Below are 22,699 nucleotides of genomic sequence, written 5' to 3'. Positions count from 1 at the left end.
AATTCGTTTTATAGGAGAATCCGAATTCGTGCTTATTTTCGGATTCCTGAAGAATGAGTCTGGTTCTTTCTCATAATACAAAGTTTGTTGTTTATTGTTGAAACTTCATCAGAAGTGAAGAAATATATGAATGCCTATCAACAAATGTGGGATCTAAACTCTACTGCTTCCTCTAAAATAATTTCTTTTCTCAATTCAGAAATGTGTGTGTGTAAGTCACAACACCCGTGACACAAAAACGGCTTTCTTTTCTCTCTTTTCTCTACACTCTGCACTATGAGCACACACACCGAATCAGAAAGGCTTTTTTCTCTCTTTTCTACATTATGGACTGTGGGGACACAAAACCGCTCTCTCTTTTTTTTTTTGATTGTGTGCCAGGGCGTTGTCTCACGTATTAGATTATGCTTAAGATACGAATGGGTTTATCAGTCACATCAGAATCCATACATACTGATCCTCCCGTAATAAAATGGTCGGATCTTATCAAACACACTTTGTTTCTTGTGACAATCAAGTCAGCGAAACAGCGTATACACGTCAAGACACTGAATCAAGTTTGCCACAAGAACTCATAAGTTTGGCAGTATTGCTCTGCCGTCAGCAATCATACACCCATTTTATTTTCGTGAGACATGGGCAGGCACCTGTTCATCTACTGTTCTATCACTATGAATTAGTTTATCTATTATCAATAAGGATACTTCTACAACTACTATCAAAGTATGTCCAGACTTCTTATGTTGTCAGTTGCTATATATGAATAAGTGGGTAGCTACTGACAAGCATTAAGCATGTCACACAGCCCAAACATATAACATTTCAGGACACACCACACAGTTAACAACCACAGTGAAGTGTCAAAGCCCAAACATTCAACAGGACACTTACACAACACATTCAAATCAAACAGTCAGACAACATACAAGAACATATACCCCAGCCGGCATTGCTCCCTGCCTATTTTCCTACAGCTCACTATGTGTGCGCACACCTTTATTCACAAACTCTTCAACTTATACTCTTTTACCGAAGCTGCTACAGCTCGATTGGCCGAATACCCTTAGATCCTATTTCGGTGAATTTGACATCTGCCTTACATGTAACAGATTAGCGGTTTAGCAGTTTTAATTTAGTTTGAGTGAAGGAATTCATTTTATAGCAAAATCCGAAATCGTGAAGCACGATCGTGAAGCACGATAGTATCTGTTCTTATCAGTTTAATATGTCCTCTATACGAGGACAACATATTAAATGGATTTTTAAGAATAGGAGTTGAAAAAGAAGCTTGCTCCGTTCACTCCAAGCCTCGACCCGGTACTGCAGTGCCGCTGGGAACGGTGCGCTCTCCTCTGCTCTACTGAAAAAGCAAACAGTGGTGCAGGATGGAAGTTTCAGGGAGCCCAAGATGAAACTTTCTTTTAATCTGCTGAGAAAAGAGAGTGAATGCGAAGTGGACTTTAACACGGCTCTGGGAGCGAGCCGAGTGCGGGCTAACCGGGAGAATTGCTTGAAAGAAACGCGACACCGAATGAGTGGTCAGAACAAAGCCTCAATACGGTGTTCCCGTGGTGTTTGTGGCTGCCTTGTCTTTTGCACAGAGTAAAAGACAAGGCAGCCATCGAATAGATTGTTTCTACTTGGTCAGCCGAGGAGCAGGGGGGGGGGGCAAGCGTCTCAACCAAGCAAAGCTCACCAAGTAGGAACAATCGGGCCCTTTTCGATGGCTGCAACACCTGAAAGAGATATTGATGCGAGACCCGATCAAAGTCTAAATTTAAGATGACAAGCCGGGTGTTTCTGTCTCTAGCGTAATCAATGATGTCTCGAATCAGTACGAGGCTGTCGGTGAGTTGTCTCCCTGAGATGGCACAAGCTTGGTCTGGGTGAATTACCTCCTCTAAAACAGAGGACATCCGTGTCGCTAAAACCTTGCTAAAAAGTTTAGAGTCAAAGTTTAAAAGTGTGATGGGCCTCCAATTCTTTAGGTCAGTCTTATCATTTTTTTTATAAAGTAGAGTCACTATTCCCACTCTAAAACTGTCAGGCAGTCGGTCGAGTTTTTCAAAATCTTTAAAAACATCTAAAATGTCTCATGATAAAAGGTCCCAATAGGTCAGATAGAATTCTGCAGGAAGCCCGTCTAAACCCGGAGCTCGACTTCTCTTAAAACCTGTTAGGCATTTTTTTAACTCTAAAGCAGTAAAATTCTGTGTCAAGTGTGCATTCTCTTTTACGGTTTTGTCAACAAATTTTAAGATTTCTGCCGATGTTTCCAAGTGCACTGGTTTCTCTTTGTACATGTTACTATAAAAGGTATGTACAGTTTCAATCATCTCTTGTGTGGATTTTGTTAAAAACCCATCTTCTCTTTTTAGATTTTGAATACACTCCTTTTTATTTATAACTTTCTTTCTTTTTCACCTTCCTCAATTTCCTGCTCCCTGCTTCTTACAAAAATTCCTTTACTCTTTATTTCTGCTAAAACTGACATTTCCTTTTTGACATCTTTGATTTCTTCTTTAAAGTCTATGCCACACTGATTTAGTTTAAAGTAGCGCTGTAAGCGTTTATGTAGTCCCATCATACATCTATTCTCTTTCCTTTTTTTACGTTTACCTTGCTGTTTAAAAAAAGTCTGGGTCGTTTCCTTCACCATTTCCCACCATTGTGCATGTGTTTCGTAGAGGTCTTGAAGGGTCTGCCACTCTTTATAACATTCCCTGTACTGACTGACTATGATTTCATCCTCCAACAGGGAACAGTTGAGTTTCCACAGACCACTTCCTACCGTCACACCAGAAGGGGGTGAAAGGGTGCAGGAGAGCATAAGGTGGTCTGAAAAGAAAACAGGGGTTAATCTAACATCAGTGGGTGGGCAATCTCTAGTAAAGAAATAATCAATGCGAGAGGCTCTGGTGCCATCATGACTAAACCAGGTGAAGCCCTCCTCTCTGGGATGCATGGTTTTAAAACAGTCAGTAAGCTTAAAATCCCTGCATATGCCCTGAAGTAAAATCGAAGTCTTATCCACTTTAAAATCTACCCCTGCTCTTTTTCTATCTTTCCTGCTCAAGATACAGTTAAAATCCCCTCCTACAACTAAAGGTACTTGCCCTAGCATGTAAAGCTGTATATCTTCTAAAAGGTCATACCTTTCATTTTTTCCATTGAAACCATAAATATTTAAGAGGTTAAAGTCTTGCCCCATAAAATTCAAGTGTGCTAAAAGTGCCCATCCGTCTCTCACCATTGTGCTACCTTTCACCAGAACATGCGGATTTTTAATTAGAATGGCCACACCATCATTTTTATTTTGATTTGAGCCACTCCATATCGATAAATGGGGCCACATTTCCTCCCATTGTCTATGGTTTTTTAAAAAAGGTAGTACACATTCTTGTATTAAAAACACATCTGATTTTATGGAGTCTAAGAAGGATAAAATACTCTGGGCTCTTGTCTTTGATTTCACACTTCTCACATTTAGTGTTGAGAAGGTGAGAACCATTAAAAGCATAAAGGAAAGTAGGTATGTCATTTTCGTTTTTCTAAGTTATCAAAACAAATTACACACAGGTTATTTCTTGGGAAACTAGCTCTTCCTTCATTTCTTTAGGTGAAAAGTGAGTAGGGTGATCTATATTTCCTTTTCGGACTCTCGGTGTTGGCCTCTGACGCAATGTTGCATTTAACTTTGAGTCCCTGGGGGTTGATTGCAGAGCTGAAGTTAAAAAGGAGACCTCATTTGGTGAGTCGGAGGGGAAGACTCTAGGTTCTTCCACTGAAGAACTGTCTGAAAGGGACCTAACCCTTCCCCTCTTCTCTGATACCACTGGGGAATCAGAGGCTCAGATGCCGTCCTCTTCGGCTGTTGACCTTCGGGGAGGTGAGTATCTTCACTAGACTCACCTGTCTGCTCTTCCTCCTCATTTAGCGTAGCTCCACCCTCTGCCTGTGAATTCTCACAGACTTCAACACTGAGTGGTGAGGCCTCTACAGGCCCCTCCCCTTTTTGCTCCTCACTTCCAATCCAAGCTTTTGGCGGGAAGTTTGAATTTATTGGGTCAACCTCTTCACTTTGTTCACCAACTGCCACCTTTGGTCCTTCTCTTTGTTGGCTTGACTGTGGCTTTACCGTCTTTAATTTGTTGGCAAAAGATTTAGGGCAATCTCTGAAGAGGTGATTTAATTCTCCACAGAGATTACATTTCCTGCCATTTGGACACTCTCCAAAAGTTTGCCCAATTTCTCTGCTCTTCCCACATAACACCTTGGTACAAGCCTCAACCAGGTGCCCATGCTCACCACACTTGCGGCAGAACTTGGGCTGCCCCTGGTAGTGGATGTAACCTCGGTTTTCAAGGTGGCCAGAGTGTCGCCCACCCGCTGCACTGAGCACTCTTCAGCCCTTTTAAATGGTATAACTTTGCACTCCCGCACGCTCCAGCAAGCACCATTCAAGCAACAACTTTGCACTCCAGCTTCGAACATCGGCACAGTCACAACAAGTAAGGCGACTCTACTCAGAGAAGTCACTCTGCACAGTAAGAAGATTTCTTTTGCACAGACAGAAAGGGCTTCACCCGCAAAGGTAAAGCCTGCCAAAAATAGAAACAACTCATTAGTGCTGCTCTCCACAGAAATCTTTAGTAAAAGGCGAAAGACTTGTACGTTATGAAGAGAAACCAGAGTACGATTATCCGTCACTGCGGGAGCAGGGCATCAGGCTAGTTGGCATAGCCACCTTCCCCATGGTGAGCTTTGCTTGGTTGAGACGCTTGCTCCCCCCCCCCTTGCTCCTCGGCTGACCAACTAGGAACAATCGGGCCCTATTCGATGGCTGCCTTGTCTTTTATGCAAAAGACAAGGCAGCAACAAAAACACCACGAGAATCCCGTATTGAGGCTTTGTTCTGACCGCTCATTCGGTGTCGCGTTTCTTTCAAGCAATTCTCCCGGTTAGCCGACACTCGGCTCGCTCCCATAGCCGTGTTAAAGTCTACTTCGCATTCACTCTCTTTTCTCTGCAGACTCTTGGGATTTTATCTATAAAATGAATTCCTTCACTCAAACTATGTTAAAACTGCTTTGTCGTTCATATTTACCATGTCTAGAAAGATTTAAACAAAAAAAACAACGTTGTACTTTGCAGTAAAAGAAAGAGCAAATCTAAAGTTTCAGGAATCCGAGAATAAGCTTACTTTCATGAGTGCTTCACGATTTCGGATTTTGCTATAAAATGAATTCCTTCACTCAAACTAAATTAAAACTGCTAAACCGCTAATCTGTTACATGTAAGGCAGATGTCAAATTCACCGAAATAGGATCTAAGGGTATTCGGCCAATCGAGCTGTAGCAGCTTCGGTAAAAGAGTATAAGTTGAAGAGTTTGTGAATAAAGGTGTGCGCACACATAGTGAGCTGTAGGAAAATAGGCAGGGAGCAATGCCGGCTGGGGTATATGTTCTTGTATGTTGTCTGACTGTTTGATTTGAATGTGTTGTGTAAGTGTCCTGTTGAATGTTTGGGCTTTGACACTTCACTGTGGTTGTTAACTGTGTGGTGTGTCCTGAAATGTTATATGTTTGGGCTGTGTGACATGCTTAATGCTTGTCAGTAGCTACCCACTTATTCATATATAGCAACTGACAACATAAGAAGTCTGGACATACTTTGATAGTAGTTGTAGAAGTATCCTTATTGATAATAGATAAACTAATTCATAGTGATAGAACAGTAGATGAACAGGTGCCTGCCCATGTCTCACGAAAATAAAATGGGTGTATGATTGCTGACGGCAGAGCAATACTGCCAAACTTATGAGTTCTTGTGGCAAACTTGATTCAGTGTCTTGACGTGTATACGCTGTTTCGCTGACTTGATTGTCACAAGAAACAAAGTGTGTTTGATAAGATCCGACCATTTTATTACGGGAGGATCAGTATGTATGGATTCTGATGTGACTGATAAACCCATTCGTATCTTAAGCATAATCTAATACGTGAGACAACGCCCTGGCACACAATCAAAAAAAAAAAGAGAGAGCGGTTTTGTGTCCCCACAGTCCATAATGTAGAAAAGAGAGAAAAAAGCCTTTCTGATTCGGTGTGTGTGCTCATAGTGCAGAGTGTAGAGAAAAGAGAGAAAAGAAAGCCGTTTTTGTGTCACGGGTGTTGTGACTTACACACACACATTTCTGAATTGAGAAAAGAAATTATTTTAGAGGAAGCAGTAGAGTTTAGATCCCACATTTGTTGATAGGCATTCATATATTTCTTCACTTCTGATGAAGTTTCAACAATAAACAACAAACTTTGTATTATGAGAAAGAACCAGACTCATTCTTCAGGAATCCGAAAATAAGCACGAATTCGGATTCTCCTATAAAACGAATTAATTAACTCAAACCAAGTTAAGACTGCCTTGTCCTTCATATTTATTCATGTCTAATCAAGTTTCAACGATAAACAACGTTGTACTTTGTAGAATGAGAAAGAACTTCTTCAGCAATAAGCATCTCTCGACATATGACGAAGTACAGATTTTGCTAGAAAATTAATTCCTTCTATCAGCCTGACTTAAAACTATTTGTCCTCCTTATTTATCCACTTCAAATCAAGTTTCAACAAATAAAAAGATGTTGTAGTTTGAGAAAGTACAACTTAATCTTCAGCAATCAGTATAAAAAGAGGGTAACAAAAGGAGCAAGCGTCTCAACCAAGCAAAGCTCACCATGGGGAAGGTGGCTATGCCAACTAGTCTGTTGCCCTGCTCCCGCAGTGACGGATAATCGTACTCTGGTTTCTCTTCATAACGTACAAGTCTTTCGCCTTTTACTAAAGATTTCTGTGGAGAGCAGCACTAATGAGTTGTTTCTATTTTTGGCAGGCTTTACCTTTGCGGGTGAAGCCCTTTCTGTCTGTGCAAAAGAAATCTTCTTACTGTGCAGAGTGACTTCTCTGAGTAGAGTCGCCTTACTTGTTGCGACTGTGCCGATGTTCGAAGCTGGAGTGCAAAGTTGTTGCTTGAATGGTGCTTGCTGGAGCGTGCGGGAGTGCAAAGTTATACCATTTAAAAGGGCTGAAGAGTGCTCAGTGCAGCCGGTGGGCGACACTCTGGCCACCTTGAAAACCGAGGTTACATCCACTACCAGGGGCAGCCCAAGTTCTGCCGCAAGTGTGGTGAGCATGGGCACCTGGTTGAGGCTTGTACCAAGGTGTTATGTGGGAAGAGCAGAGAAATTGGGCAAACTTTTGGAGAGTGTCCAAATGGCAGGAAATGTAATCTCTGTGGAGAATTAAATCACCTCTTCAGAGATTGCCCTAAATCTTTTGCCAACAAATTAAAGACGGTAAAGCCACAGTCAAGCCAACAAAGAGAAGGACCAAAGGTGGCAGTTGGTGAACAAAGTGAAGAGGTTGACCCAATAAATTCAAACTTCCCGCCAAAAGCTTGGATTGGAAGTGAGGAGCAAAAAGGGGAGGGGCCTGTAGAGGCCTCACCACTCAGTGTTGAAGTCTGTGAGAATTCACAGGCAGAGGGTGGAGCTACGCTAAATGAGGAGGAAGAGCAGACAGGTGAGTCTAGTGAAGATACTCACCTCCCCGAAGGTCAACAGCCGAAGAGGACGGCATCTGAGCCTCTAATTCCCCAGTGGTATCAGAGAAGAGGGGAAGAGTTAGGTCCCTTTCAGACAGTTCTTCAGTGGAAGAACCTAGAGTCTTCCCCTCCGACTCACCAAATGAGGTCTCCTTTTTAACTTCAGCTCTGCAATCAACCCCCAGGGACTCAAAGTTAAATGCAACATTGCGTCAGAGGCCAACACCGAGAGTCCGAAAAGGAAATATAGATCACCCTACTCACTTTTCACCTAAAGAAATGAAGGAAGAGCTAGTTTCCCAAGAAATAACCTGTGTGTAATTTGTTTTGATAACTTAGAAAAACGAAAATGACATACCTACTTTCCTTTATGCTTTTAATGGTTCTCACCTTCTCAACACTAAATGTGAGAAGTGTGAAATCAAAGACAAGAGCCCAGAGTATTTTATCCTTCTTAGACTCCATAAAATCAGATGTGTTTTTAATACAAGAATGTGGACTACCTTTTTTAAAAAACCATAGACAATGGGAGGAAATGTGGCCCCATTTATCGATATGGAGTGGCTCAAATCAAAATAAAAATGATGGTGTGGCCATTCTAATTAAAAATCCGCATGTTCTGGTGAAAGGTAGCACAATGGTGAGAGACGGATGGGCACTTTTAGCACACTTGAATTTTATGGGGCAAGACTTTAACCTCTTAAATATTTATGGTTTCAATGGAAAAAATGAAAGGTATGACCTTTTAGAAGATATACAGCTTTACATGCTAGGGCAAGTACCTTTAGTTGTAGGAGGGGATTTTAACTGTATCTTGAGCAGGAAAGATAGAAAAAGGGCAGGGGTAGATTTTAAAGTGGATAAGACTTCGATTTTACTTCAGGGCATATGCAGGGATTTTAAGCTTACTGACTGTTTTAAAACCATGCATCCCAGAGAGGAGGGCTTCACCTGGTTTAGTCATGATGGCACCAGAGCCTCTCGCATTGATTATTTCTTTACTAGAGATTGCCCACCCACTGATGTTAGATTAACCCCTGTTTTCTTTTCAGACCACCTTATGCTCTCCTGCACCCTTTCACCCCCTTCTGGTGTGACGGTAGGAAGTGGTCTGTGGAAACTCAACTGTTCCCTGTTGGAGGATGAAATCATAGTCAGTCAGTACAGGGAATGTTATAAAGAGTGGCAGACCCTTCAAGACCTCTACGAAACACATGCACAATGGTGGGAAATGGTGAAGGAAACGACCCAGACTTTTTTTAAACAGCAAGGTAAACGTAAAAAAAGGAAAGAGAATAGATGTATGATGGGACTACATAAACGCTTACAGCGCTACTTTAAACTAAATCAGTGTGGCATAGACTTTAAAGAAGAAATCAAAGATGTCAAAAAGGAAATGTCAGTTTTAGCAGAAATAAAGAGTAAAGGAATTTTTGTAAGAAGCAGGGAGCAGGAAATTGAGGAAGGTGAAAAAGAAAGAAAGTTATAAATAAAAAGGAGTGTATTCAAAATCTAAAAAGAGAAGATGGGTTTTTAACAAAATCCACACAAGAGATGATTGAAACTGTACATACCTTTTATAGTAACATGTACAAAGAGAAACCAGTGCACTTGGAAACATCGGCAGAAATCTTAAAATTTGTTGACAAAACCGTAAAAGAGAATGCACACTTGACACAGAATTTTACTGCTTTAGAGTTAAAAAAATGCCTAACAGGTTTTAAGAGAAGTCGAGCTCCGGGTTTAGACGGGCTTCCTGCAGAATTCTATCTGACCTATTGGGACCTTTTATCATGAGACATTTTAGATGTTTTTAAAGATTTTGAAAAACTCGACCGACTGCCTGACAGTTTTAGAGTGGGAATAGTGACTCTACTTTATAAAAAAAATGATAAGACTGACCTAAAGAATTGGAGGCCCATCACACTTTTAAACTTTGACTCTAAACTTTTTAGCAAGGTTTTAGCGACACGGATGTCCTCTGTTTTAGAGGAGGTAATTCACCCAGACCAAGCTTGTGCCATCTCAGGGAGACAACTCACCGACAGCCTCGTACTGATTCGAGACATCATTGATTACGCTAGAGACAGAAACACCCGGCTTGTCATCTTAAATTTAGACTTTGATCGGGTCTCGCATCAATATCTCTTTCAGGTGTTGCAGCCATCGAAAAGGGCCCGATTGTTCCTACTTGGTGAGCTTTGCTTGGTTGAGACGCTTGCCCCCCCCCCCTGCTCCTCGGCTGACCAAGTAGAAACAATCTATTCGATGGCTGCCTTGTCTTTTACTCTGTGCAAAAGACAAGGCAGCCACAAACACCACGGGAACACCGTATTGAGGCTTTGTTCTGACCACTCATTCGGTGTCGCGTTTCTTTCAAGCAATTCTCCCGGTTAGCCCGCACTCGGCTCGCTCCCAGAGCCGTGTTAAAGTCCACTTCGCATTCACTCTCTTTTCTCAGCAGATTAAAAGAAAGTTTCATCTTGGGCTCCCTGAAACTTCCATCCTGCACCACTGTTTGCTTTTTCAGTAGAGCAGAGGAGAGCGCACCGTTCCCAGCGGCACTGCAGTACCGGGTCGAGGCTTGGAGTGAACGGAGCAAGCTTCTTTTTCAACTCCTATTCTTAAAAATCCATTTAATATGTTGTCCTCGTATAGAGGACATATTAAACTGATAAGAACAGATACTATCGTGCTTCACGATCGTGCTTCACGATTTCGGATTTTGCTATAAAATGAATTCCTTCACTCAAACTAAATTAAAACTGCTAAACCGCTAATCTGTTACATGTAAGGCAGATGTCAAATTCACCGAAATAGGATCTAAGGGTATTCGGCCAATCGAGCTGTAGCAGCTTCGGTAAAAGAGTATAAGTTGAAGAGTTTGTGAATAAAGGTGTGCGCACACATAGTGAGCTGTAGGAAAATAGGCAGGGAGCAATGCCGGCTGGGGTATATGTTCTTGTATGTTGTCTGACTGTTTGATTTGAATGTGTTGTGTAAGTGTCCTGTTGAATGTTTGGGCTTTGACACTTCACTGTGGTTGTTAACTGTGTGGTGTGTCCTGAAATGTTATATGTTTGGGCTGTGTGACATGCTTAATGCTTGTCAGTAGCTACCCACTTATTCATATATAGCAACTGACAACATAAGAAGTCTGGACATACTTTGATAGTAGTTGTAGAAGTATCCTTATTGATAATAGATAAACTAATTCATAGTGATAGAACAGTAGATGAACAGGTGCCTGCCCATGTCTCACGAAAATAAAATGGGTGTATGATTGCTGACGGCAGAGCAATACTGCCAAACTTATGAGTTCTTGTGGCAAACTTGATTCAGTGTCTTGACGTGTATACGCTGTTTCGCTGACTTGATTGTCACAAGAAACAAAGTGTGTTTGATAAGATCCGACCATTTTATTACGGGAGGATCAGTATGTATGGATTCTGATGTGACTGATAAACCCATTCGTATCTTAAGCATAATCTAATACGTGAGACAACGCCCTGGCACACAATCAAAAAAAAAAAGAGAGAGCGGTTTTGTGTCCCCACAGTCCATAATGTAGAAAAGAGAGAAAAAAGCCTTTCTGATTCGGTGTGTGTGCTCATAGTGCAGAGTGTAGAGAAAAGAGAGAAAAGAAAGCCGTTTTTGTGTCACGGGTGTTGTGACTTACACACACACATTTCTGAATTGAGAAAAGAAATTATTTTAGAGGAAGCAGTAGAGTTTAGATCCCACATTTGTTGATAGGCATTCATATATTTCTTCACTTCTGATGAAGTTTCAACAATAAACAACAAACTTTGTATTATGAGAAAGAACCAGACTCATTCTTCAGGAATCCGAAAATAAGCACGAATTCGGATTCTCCTATAAAACGAATTAATTAACTCAAACCAAGTTAAGACTGCCTTGTCCTTCATATTTATTCATGTCTAATCAAGTTTCAACGATAAACAACGTTGTACTTTGTAGAATGAGAAAGAACTTCTTCAGCAATAAGCATCTCTCGACATATGACGAAGTACAGATTTTGCTAGAAAATTAATTCCTTCTATCAGCCTGACTTAAAACTATTTGTCCTCCTTATTTATCCACTTCAAATCAAGTTTCAACAAATAAAAAGATGTTGTAGTTTGAGAAAGTACAACTTAATCTTCAGCAATCAGTATAAAAAGAGGTGCAAATGCCAACCATACATACCTAAAAGGTTGAGCGGAAGTATTCAGCTACAAGTAGGTGTGAATGTTCGACTATAATTTGTAAAAAGCGGGTAAGAAAAGGTTCGAATGCCCGACTATATATTAACAAAAGCGGGAGGAGAGGTCTTCGGATGAGAGTGGGTGAGAATTTCCAACCATAATCTATAAAATGCGGTGAAAAAAAATATGTGAATGCCTCATAGAACACTAAAAGCGGAAGTGTTCGGCTGCAAGAAGGTGTGAATGTCCGACTATATTTGGTGAAAAGCAGGTGAAGCAAGGTCTGAATGCCCAACCTTACATCATCAAAAGCGAGATCAGAGGTGTTTGGCTGCAAGAAGGCCATAGTTTTCCAAAAGCGGGTAAGGTGCGAATGTCCGACTAAATATCAACAAAATTTTGGGCGGAGGTCTTCGGATGCAAGTGGGTGTGAATATTCCACCATACAAGTATGGTGGAGAGGAAGCTGTGAATAGCCGACCATAGTTTGGAAAAAGCGGGTAAGAAAAGGTTTGAATGCCCGAACATACACCATCAAAAGAGGGAGCGGAGGTGTTCCGCTGTACGAAGGTGTGAATGTCCGACCATAGTTGGTAAAAAGCGGGTAAGAAAAGGTTAAAATACCCGACTGTACACAATCAATAGCGGGAGCGGATGTGTTCGGCTACAAGAAGATGTGAAAGTCCGACCATGGTTTGGAAAAAGCGGGTAAGAAAAGGTGCGAATGTCCGACAATGTATGATCAAAAGAGAGAGCGGAGGTTTTCGGATACAAGAAGGTTTGAATGTCCCACCATAGTTTGTAAAAAGCGGGTAAGAAAAGGTTCGAATGCCCGACTATACACCATCAAAAGCGGGAGCAGAGGTGTTCCGCTGTAAGACGGTGTGAATGTCCGACCATAGTTGGTAAAAAGCGGGTAAGAAAAGGTTAAAATACCCGACTGTACACAATCAATAGCGGGAGCGGAGTTGTTCGGCTACAAGAAGGTGTGAAAGTCCGACCATGGTTTGTAAAAACCGGGAAGAAAAGGCTCGAAAGCCCGACTATACACCATCAAAAAGAAGGTTTGAATGTCCATCAATAATTGCTTTAAAACAAGAAAGTAAATTTTTGAATATCAAACCGCACATGATCATAAGCGGGAGAGGAGGTGTTCGGCTGCAAGAAGGTGTGAATGTCCACCCATAATTCATGAAAAATGGGTAAAAAAAGGTGCGAATGCCTAACAATACATTATCAAAAGCAGGTGTGAATGTCAGATCATAATTTGTAAAAAGCTGATGAGAAAGGGTGAGAATGCCCGACTATACACCATCAAATGCGGGAGCGGAGGTGTTCGGCTCTGAGTAGGTGTGAATGTCCGACCATAATTGCTGAAGAATGTGTTAGAAAAGGTAAGAATGCTGGACCATACATCATCAAAAGCGGGAGAGGTGGTGTTCGGCTGCAAAAAGGTGTGACTGTTCGACTAAAGTTTGTAAAAAGTGGGTAAGACAAGGTGCGAATGCCTGACAATGTATGATCAAAAGCGGGAGCGGAGGTGTTCAGCTGCAAGAAGGTCTACATGTCCATCAATAATTGCTAGAAAACATGAAAGAAACTTTTCGAAAATTAAACCGCACATGATCATAAGTGCGATAGGAGGTGTTCAGCTGCAAGGTGTGAATGTCCACCCATAATTCCTGAAAAATGGGCAAAAAAAAGGTGTGAATGCCCAACCATACATCATCAAAAGCAGGAGTGGAAGTGTTCGGCTACAAGAAGGTGTGAACGTCCAACCAAAATATGTAAAAAGAAGTTAAGAAAAGGTTCGAATATCCAACCAAACATAATCAAAAGCGGGAGCAGAGCTGTTCGACTGCAAATAGGTGTGAATGTCAGATCATAATTTGCAAAAAGCTGATGAGAAAGGGTGAGAATGCCCGACTATACACCATCAAATGCGGGAGCGGAGTTGTTCGGCTGTGAGCAGGTGTGAATGTCCATTAATAATTGCTTTAAAACATGAAAGAAAATTTTCGAATATCAAACCTTACATGATCATCAGCGGGAGAGGAGGTGTTCAGCTGCAAGAAGATGTGAATATCCACCCATAATTACTGAAAAATGGGTAGGAAAAGATGCGAATGTCCAACCATAAATCATCAAAAGCAGGAGTGGAGTTGTTCAGCTACAAGAAGGTATGAAAGTCCAACCATGGTTTGTAAAAAGCGGGTAAGAGAAGGTTCGAATACCCGAATATATACCATCAAAAGCGGAAGCGGGGGTGTTCGGCTGCAAGAAGGTGTGAACGTCCGACCAAAGTTTGTAAAATGCAGTTAAGAAAAGGTTTGAATATCCAACCGAACATAATCAAAAGCGGGAGCAGAGCTGTTCGACTGCAAGTAGGTGTGAATGTCAGATCATAATTGCTGAAAAATGTGATAGAAAAGACTAGAATGCCGGACAATACATCATCAAAAGCGGGAGAGGTGGTTTTTCGGCTGCAAGTAGGTGTGAATGTCCAGCCATAATTACTCACAAACGGGGGAAGAAAAGGTACTATTTCCAGACCACACATGATCAAAACAGGGAATGGAGGTGGTTCAGCTGCAAGGTGTGAATGTCTGACTAAAGTTTGTAAAAACCGTGTAAGACAAGGGGCGAATGCCCGACAATGTATGATCAAAAGAGGGAGCGGAGGTTTTCGGCTGCAAGGTCTGAATGTCCAACCATAATTTGTAAAAATCGGGGAAGAAAAGGCTCGAAAGCCCGACTATACACCATCAAAAGCGGGAGCAGAGGTGTTCAGGTGCAAGAAGGTCTGAATGTCCGACCAATAATTACTGAAAAATGGGTAAGAAAAGGTGCGAATGCCAAATCATACATCATCAAAAGCAGGAGCGGATGTGTTCGGCTACAAGAAGGTTTGAATGTCCAACCATAGTAAGTAATAGGTGGGTAAGAAAAGGCTCGAATGCCCGACTATACATCATCAAAAGCGGAAGCGGAGGTGTTCGGCTGCAAGACGGTGTGAACGTCCAACCAAAGTTTGTAAAAAACAATAAGAAAATGTTCGGATATCCAACCAAACATAATCAAAAGCGGGAGCAGAGCTGTTCGACTTCAAGTAGGTGTGAATATCAGATCATAATTTGCAAAATGCTGATGAGAAAGGGTGAGAATGCCCGACTATACACTATCAAATGTGGGAGCGGAGGTGTTCGTCTGTGAGTAGGTGTGAATGTCCGACCATAATTGCTGAAAAATGTGTTAGAAAAGGTAAGAATGCCGGACCATATATCATCAAAAGCGGGAGAGGTTGTGTTCGGCTGCAAGAAGGTGTGAATGTCCAGCCATAATTACTCACAAACGGGTAAGAAAAGGTACTATTGCCAGACCATATATGATCAAAACAGGGAGCGGAGGTGGTTCAGCTGCAAGAAGGTTTGACTGTCCGACTAAAGTTTGTAAAAAGCGGGTAAGACAAGGTGTAAATGCCCGACAATGTATGATCAAAAGAGGAGCGGAGGTTTTCGGCTGCAAGAAGGTCTGAATGTCCACCCATAATTACTGAAAAATGGGTAAGAAAAGGTGCGAAAGCCCAACCGCACATGATCATAAGTGGATGAGAAGGTGTTCGACTGCAAGTAGGTGTGAATGTAAGATCATAATTTGTAAAAAGCGGGTAAGAAAAGGTAAGAATGCCCAACCATAAATTATCAAAAGCGGCAGCAGAGTTTCGGCTGGTATTTATCAATGTCTAGATAGATTTCAACAAAAAACAACGCTGTACTTTGCAGTAAAAGAAAGTGCAAATCAAAAGTTTTAGGAATCCGAGAATAAGCTTATTTTCATGAGTTCTGCACGATTTGGGATTTTATGTATAAAATGAATTCCTTCACGCAAACTAAGTTAACACTGCTTTGTCCTTCATATGTACCCATTTCTACATATATTTCAAGCATAAACTTCCTCATATTACCCTGAATGAGAAAGAGCCACACTTGTGATTAAGCCATACCTCCCTTTTGAGGAGTTCTGCATGATTTGGGATTTTATCTATAAAATTAATTCCTTCACTCAAACTATGTTAAAACGGCTTTTACCTTCATATATATCAATGTCTCGATAGATTTAAACAAAAAAAACAACGTTGTACTTTGCAATAAAAGAAAGAGCAAATCAAAAGTTTTAGGAATCCGAGAATAAGCTTATTTTCATGAGTTCTGCACGATTTCGGATTTTATGTATAAAATGAATTCATTCACTCAAACCAAGTTAAAACTGCTTTTTCCTTCATATTTATCAATGTCTAGATCGACTTCAACAAAGAACAACATTGTATTTTGCAGTAGAAGAAAGAGCAAAACTGAAGGATCAGGAATCCGAGAATAAGCTTCTTTTCATACGTTCTGCATGATTTGGGATTTTATGTATAAAATGAATTCCTTCACGCAAACTAAGTTAACACTGCTTTGTCCTTCATATGTACCCATTTCTACATATATTTCAAGCATAAACTTCCTCATACTACCCTGAATGAGAAAGAACCACACTTGTGATTAAGCCATACGCCCCTTTTGAGGAGTTCTGCATGATTTGGGATTTTATCTATAAAATCAATTCCTTCACTCAAACTATGTTAAAACGGCTTTTACCTTCATATTTATCAATGTCTCGATAGATTTAAACAAAAAAACAACGTTGTACTTTGCAGTAAAAGAAAGAGCCAATCAAAAGTTTTAGGAATCCGAGAATAAGCTTATTTTCATGAGTTCTGCACGATTTCGGATTTTATGTATAAAATGAATTCATTCACTCAAACCAAGTTAAAACTGCTTTTTCCTTCATATTTATCAATGTCTAGATCGACTTAAACAAAGAACAACATTGTATTTTGCAGTAGAAGAAAGAGCAACACTGAAGGATCAGGAATCCGAGAATAAGCTTATTTTCTTATGGGCAAGAGGGAACTGCTTTGTCCTTCATATTTATCAATGTGTAGATGGATTTCAACTTCTTCTACTGCAAAGTCCAATGTTTTTCTTTGTTGAAGTCGATCTAGACATTGATGAATATGGAAGGACAAAGCAGTTTTAACTTGGTTTGAGCAAAGCAATTCATTTTATAGCAAAATCCGAAATCGTGCCGAACGCATGAAAGCAGGCTTATACTCGGATTCCTGAAACTTTAGATTTGCTCTTTCTTTTACTGCAAAGTACAACGTTGTTTTTTTGTTTAAATATTTCTAGACATGGTAAATATGAAGGACAAATCAGTTTTAACATAGTTTGAGTGAAGTAATGCATTTTATAAGCAAAATCCCAAATCATGCAGAACTCACGAAATGCTTTTTCTCGCTTTTCACTGCTTTTTACAAACTTTGGTCGGACCTTCACACCTTCTTGCATCCGAACACCTCCGCTTCCGCTTTTGATGATGTATATTCGGGCATTCGAACCTTTTTTTACCCGCTTTTTACAAACCATTGTCGGACTTTCACACCTTCTTGCAGCCGAACACCACCTCTCCCACTTTTGATGATGTATGGTCCAGTATTCTTACCTTTTCTAACACATTTTTCAGATATTACGGTCGGACATTCACACCTACTCACAGCTGGACACCTCCGCTCCCGCTTTTGATCATACAATGTCGGGACATCGCTCCTTGTCTTACCAGCTTTTTACAAACTTTAGTCGAACATTCACACCTTCTTGCAGCTGAACACCTCCACTCCCGCTTTTGATGATGTATAGTCGGGCTTTCGAGCCTTTTCTTACCCGGTTTTTACAAATTATGGATGGACATTCAGACCTTGCAGCCGAACACCTCCGCTCTCTCTTTTGATCATACATTGTTGGGCATTCGCACCTTGTCTTACCCGCTTTTTACAAACTATAGTCAGACATTCACACCTTGCAGCTGAACCTCCGCTCCCTGTTTTGATCATGTATGGTCTGGCAATACTACCTTTTCTTCCCCCGTTTGTGAGTAATTATGGCTGGACATTCACACCTACTTGCAGTCGAACAGCTCTGCTCCCGCTTTTGATTATGTTTGGTTGGATATTCGAACCTTTTCTTAACTGCTTTTTACAAACCATGGTCGGACTTTCACACCTTCTTGTAGCCGAACAACTCCGCTCCCGCTATTGATTGTGTACAGTCGGGTATTTTAACCTTTTCTTACCCGCTTTTTACCAACTATGGTCGGACATTCACACCGTCTTACAGCGGAACACCTCCGCTCCCGCTTTTTATGGTGTATAGTCGGGCATTCGAACCTTTTCTTACCCGCTATTTACAAACTATGGCAGGACATTCAAACCTTCGTGAATTCGAAAACCTCCGCTCACTCTTTTGATCATACATTGTCGGACATTCGCACCTTTTCTTACCCGCTTTTTACAAACCATGGTCGGACTGTCACACCTTCTTGTAGCCGAACACATCCGCTCCCGCTATTGATTGTGTACAGTCGGGTATTTTAACCTTTTCTTACCCGCTTTATACCAACTATTGTTGGACATTCACACCTTCTTACAGTGGAACACCTCCGCTCCCTCTTTTGATGGTGTATGTTCGGGCATTCGAACCTTTTCTTACCCGCTTTTTACAAACTATGGTCGGACATTAAAACCTTCTTGTAGCCGAACACATCCACTCCTGCTTTTGATTATGTATGGTTGGGCATTCGTACCTTTTCTTACCCATTTTGCAGTAATTATGGGTGGACATTCACACCTTTTTGCATTTTAACACCTCCTCTCCCGCTTATGATCATGTGCGGTTTGATATTCGAAAATTCTCTTCCATGTTTTCTAGCAATTATTGATGGACATTCAGACCTTCTTGCAGCTGAACACCTCCGCTCCAGCTGTTGATGGTGTATAGTCGGGCTTTCGAGCCTTTTCTTCCCAGATTTTTACAAATTATGGATGGACATTCAGACCTTCTTTCAGCCGAAAACCTCCGCTCCCTCTTTTGATCATACATTGTCGGGCATTCGCACCTTTTCTTACCCGCTTTTTACAATTCATGGTCGGACTTTCACACCTTTTAGTAGCGGAACAACTCTGCTCCTGCTATTGATTGTGTACAATAGGGTATTTTAACCTTTTCTTACCTGCTTTTTGCCAATTATGGTTGGACATTCACACTTTCTTACAGCGGAACATCTCCGCTCCCTCCTTTGATGGTGTATGTTCGGGCATTCGAACCTTTTCTTACCCGCTTTTTACAAACTATGGTCAGACATTCAAACCTTCTTGTAGCCGAACACATCCACTCCTGCTTTTGATGATGGGTATTCAAACCTACTTGTTGCCCGCTTTTCATTAATTATGGGTGGACATACACACCTTGTCGCAGCCAAACACCTCCGCTCCCTGTTAGGATCATGTATGGTTGGGCATTCGTACCTTTTCTTACCCATTTTGCAGTAATTATGGGTGGACATTCACACCTTCTTGCATTTGAACACCTCTTCTCCCGCTTATGATCATGTGCGGTTTGATATTCGAAAATTCTCTTCCATGTTTTCTAGCAATTATTGATGGACATTCAGACCTTCTTGCAGCTGAACACCTCCGCTCCAGCTGTTGATGGTGTATAGTCGGGCTTTCGAGCCTTTTCTTCCCAAATTTTTACAAAATATGGATGGACATTCAGACCTTGTTTCAGCCGAAAACCTCCGCTCCCTCTTTTGATCATACATTGTCGGATATTCGCACCTTTTCTTACCCGCTTTTTACAAACCATGGTCGGACTTTCACATCTTTTAGTAGCGGAACAACTCTGCTCCCGCTATTGATTGTGTACAATCGGGTATTTTAACCTTTTCTTACCTGCTTTTTGCCAACTATGGTCGGACATTCACACCTTCTTACAGCGGAACACCTCCCCTCCCTCCTTTGATGGTGTATGTTCGGGCATTCGAACCTTTTCTTACCCACTTTTTACAAACTATGGTCAGACATTCACACCTTCTTGCAGCCGAACACTTCCGCTCTACCTTTTAGTGTTCTATGGGGTATTCACACCTTTTTTTTCACCGCATTTTATAGATTATGGTTGTAAATTCTCACCCACTCTTATCCGAAGACCTCTCCTCCTGCTTTGGTTAATATATATTCGGGCATTCGAACCTTTTCTTACCCGCTTTTTACAAATTATGGTCGAACATTCACACCTACTTGCAGCCGAACACCTCCGCTCCCGCTTTTGATGGTGTATAGTCGGGCTTTCGAGCCTTTTCTTCCCCGGTTTTTACAAATTATGGTTGGACATTCAGACCTTGCAGCCGAAAACCTCCGCTCCACCTTTTAGTGATGTATGGTTGGCATTTGCACCTTTTCTTACCCTTTCTTACCCTACTGATTGCTTAAGATTAAGTTGTTTTTTTTCAAACTACAACATTTTTTTAATTGTTGAAACTTGATTTGAAGTGGATAAATAAGGAGGACAAACAGTTTTAAGTCAGGCTGATAGAAGGAATTAATTTTATAGCAAAATCTGTATTTCGTCATATGTCGAGAGATGCTTATTGCTGAAGAAGTTCTTTCTCATTCTACAAAGTACAACGTTGTTTATCGTTGAAACTTGATTAGACATGAATAAATATGAAGGACAAAGCAGTCTTAACTTGGTTAGAGTTAAGGAATTCGTTTTATAGGAGAATCCGAATTCGTGCATAACTCGTAAAATAGAGCTTATTTTCGGATTCCTGAAGAATGAGTCTGGTTCTTTCTCATAATACAAAGTTTGTTGTTTATTGTTGAAACTTCATCAGAAGTGAAGAAATAAATGAATGCCTATCAACAAATGTGGGATCTAAACTCTAGTGCTTCCTCTAAAATAATTTCCTTTCTCAATTCAGATATGTGTGTGTGTAAGTTACAACACCCGTGACACCAAAACGGCTTTCTTTTCTCTCTTTTCTCTACACTCTGCACTGTGAGCACACACACCAAATCAGAAAGGCTTTTTTCTCTCTTTTCTACATTATGGACTGTGGGGACACAAAACCGCTCTCTCTTTTTTTTTTTGATTGTGTGCCAGGGCGTTGTCTCACGTATTAGATTATGCTTACGATACGAATGGGTTTATCAGTCACATCAGAAACCATACATACTGATCCTCCCGTAATAAAATGGTCGGATCTTATCAAACACACTTTGTTTCTTGTGACAATCAAGTCAGCGAAACAGCGTATACACGTCAAGACACTGAATCAAGTTTGCCACAAGAACTCATAAGTTTGGCAGTATTGCTCTGCCGTCAGCAATCATACACCCATTTTATTTTCGTGAGACATGTGCAGGCACCTGTTCATCTACTGTTCTATCACTATGAATTAGTTTATCTATTATCAATAAGGATACTTCTACAACTACTATCAAAGTATGTCCAGACTTCTTATGTTGTCAGTTGCTATATATGAATAAGTGGGTAGCTACTGACAAGCATTAAGCATGTCACACAGCCCAAACATATAACATTTCAGGACACACCACACAGTTAACAACCACAGTGAAGTGTCAAAGCCCAAACATGTAACATTCAACAGGACACTTACACAACACATTCAAATCAAACAGGAGAATTGCTTGAAAGAAACGCGACACCGAATGAGCGGTCAGAACAAAGCCTCAATACGGTGTTCCCGTGGGGTTTTTGTTGCTGCCTTGTCGATTGCACAGGGGCAAGCGTTTCAACCAAGCAACGCTCACCATGGGGAAGGTGGCTATGGCAACTAGCCTGATGCCCTGCTCCCGCAGAGACGGATAATCGTACTCTGGTTTCTCTTCATAACATACAAGTCTTTCGCCTTTTACTAAAGACTTTCGTGGAGAGCAGCACTAATGAGTTGTTTCTATTTTTGGCAGGCTTTACCTTTGCGGGTGAAGCCCTTTCTGTCTGTGCAAAAGAAATCTTGTTACTGTGCAGAGTGACTTCTCTGAGTAGAGTCGCCTTACTTGTTGCGACTGTGCCGATGTTCGAAGCTGGAGTGCAAAGTTGTTGCTTGAATGGTGCTTGCTGGAGCATGCGGGAGTGCAAAGTTATACCATTTAAAAGGGCTGAAGAGTGCTCAGTGCAGCGGGTGGGCGGAGGTGCAACGTGACACTCTGGCCACCTATGGCCATAAAAAGAACACTGCTACAAGTGCGCATTGTGCCAGCAAGGGCCCTCGGACCTGAAACAGTGGACAGTTATCGCTTCTCGGCCTTTTGGCTAAGATCAAGTGTAGTATCTGTTCTTATCAGTTTAATATGTCCTCTATACGAGGACTACATATTAAATGGATTTTTAAGAATAGGAGTTGAAAAAGAAGCTTGCTCCGTTCACTCCAAGCATCGACCCAGTACTGCAGTGCCACTGGGAACGGTGCGCTCTTCTCTGCTCTTGTGAAAAAGCAAACAGCGGTGCAGGATGGAAGTTTCAGGGAGCCCAAGATGAAACTTTCTTTTAATCTGCTGAGAAAAGAGAGTGAATGCGAAGTAGACTTTAACACAGCTCTGGGAGCGAGCCGAGTGTGGGCTAACCGGGAGAATTGCTTGAAAGAAACGCGACACCGAATGAGTGGTCAGAACAAAGCCTCAATACGGTGTTCCCGTGGTGTTTGTGGCTGCCTTGTCTTTTGCACAGAGTAAAAGACAAGGCAGCCATCGAATAGGGCCCGATTGTTCCTACTTGGTCAGCCGAGGAGCAAGGGGGGGGAGCAAGCGTCTCAACCAAGCAAATCTCACCAAGTAGGAACAATCGGGCCCTATTCGATGGCTGCAACACCTGAAAGAGATATTGATGCGAGACCCGATCAAAAGCTTTTTCAAAGTCTAAATTTAAGATGACAAGCCGGGTGTTTCTGTCTCTCGCGTAATCAATGATGTCTCGAATCAGTACGAGGC

At 41.4% G+C, this 22,699-nt stretch overlaps 4 non-coding genes and 2 pseudogenes across 4 annotated transcripts; 4 read left to right on the top strand and 2 right to left on the bottom strand.

The window, feature by feature from the left end:
* The first annotated feature begins 1,180 nt into the window (after positions 1 to 1,180).
* Positions 1,181 to 1,351, top strand: LOC140317165 (U2 spliceosomal RNA; annotated as a pseudogene).
* Positions 1,352 to 4,583: 3,232 nt separating this feature from the next.
* LOC140317242 (U5 spliceosomal RNA) lies at positions 4,584 to 4,697 on the bottom strand. The gene has a single exon (XR_011917573.1). It is a non-coding gene; the product is annotated as a U5 spliceosomal RNA (small nuclear RNA).
* Positions 4,698 to 6,793: 2,096 nt separating this feature from the next.
* On the top strand, positions 6,794 to 6,907 carry LOC140317241 (U5 spliceosomal RNA). Its single transcript, XR_011917572.1, has one exon. It is a non-coding gene; the product is annotated as a U5 spliceosomal RNA (small nuclear RNA).
* A 3,232-nt stretch (positions 6,908 to 10,139) lies between these two features.
* On the bottom strand, positions 10,140 to 10,310 carry LOC140317163 (U2 spliceosomal RNA; annotated as a pseudogene).
* Positions 10,311 to 21,583: 11,273 nt separating this feature from the next.
* LOC140317335 (U5 spliceosomal RNA) lies at positions 21,584 to 21,697 on the top strand. The gene has a single exon (XR_011917659.1). It is a non-coding gene; the product is annotated as a U5 spliceosomal RNA (small nuclear RNA).
* A 308-nt stretch (positions 21,698 to 22,005) lies between these two features.
* LOC140317037 (U2 spliceosomal RNA) lies at positions 22,006 to 22,189 on the top strand. The gene has a single exon (XR_011917389.1). It is a non-coding gene; the product is annotated as a U2 spliceosomal RNA (small nuclear RNA).
* The last annotated feature ends 510 nt before the right edge of the window (positions 22,190 to 22,699 follow it).

The sequence above is a fragment of the Leuresthes tenuis genome, unplaced genomic scaffold (genome assembly GCF_036924035.1).
Source record: "Leuresthes tenuis unplaced genomic scaffold, fLeuTen1.0.hap1 SCAF_10, whole genome shotgun sequence".
NCBI classification, from domain to species: Eukaryota; Metazoa; Chordata; class Actinopteri; order Atheriniformes; family Atherinopsidae; genus Leuresthes; species Leuresthes tenuis.
Note: the sequence above shows the minus strand (reverse complement) of the source record. Positions and strands in the feature narration are given on the sequence as shown.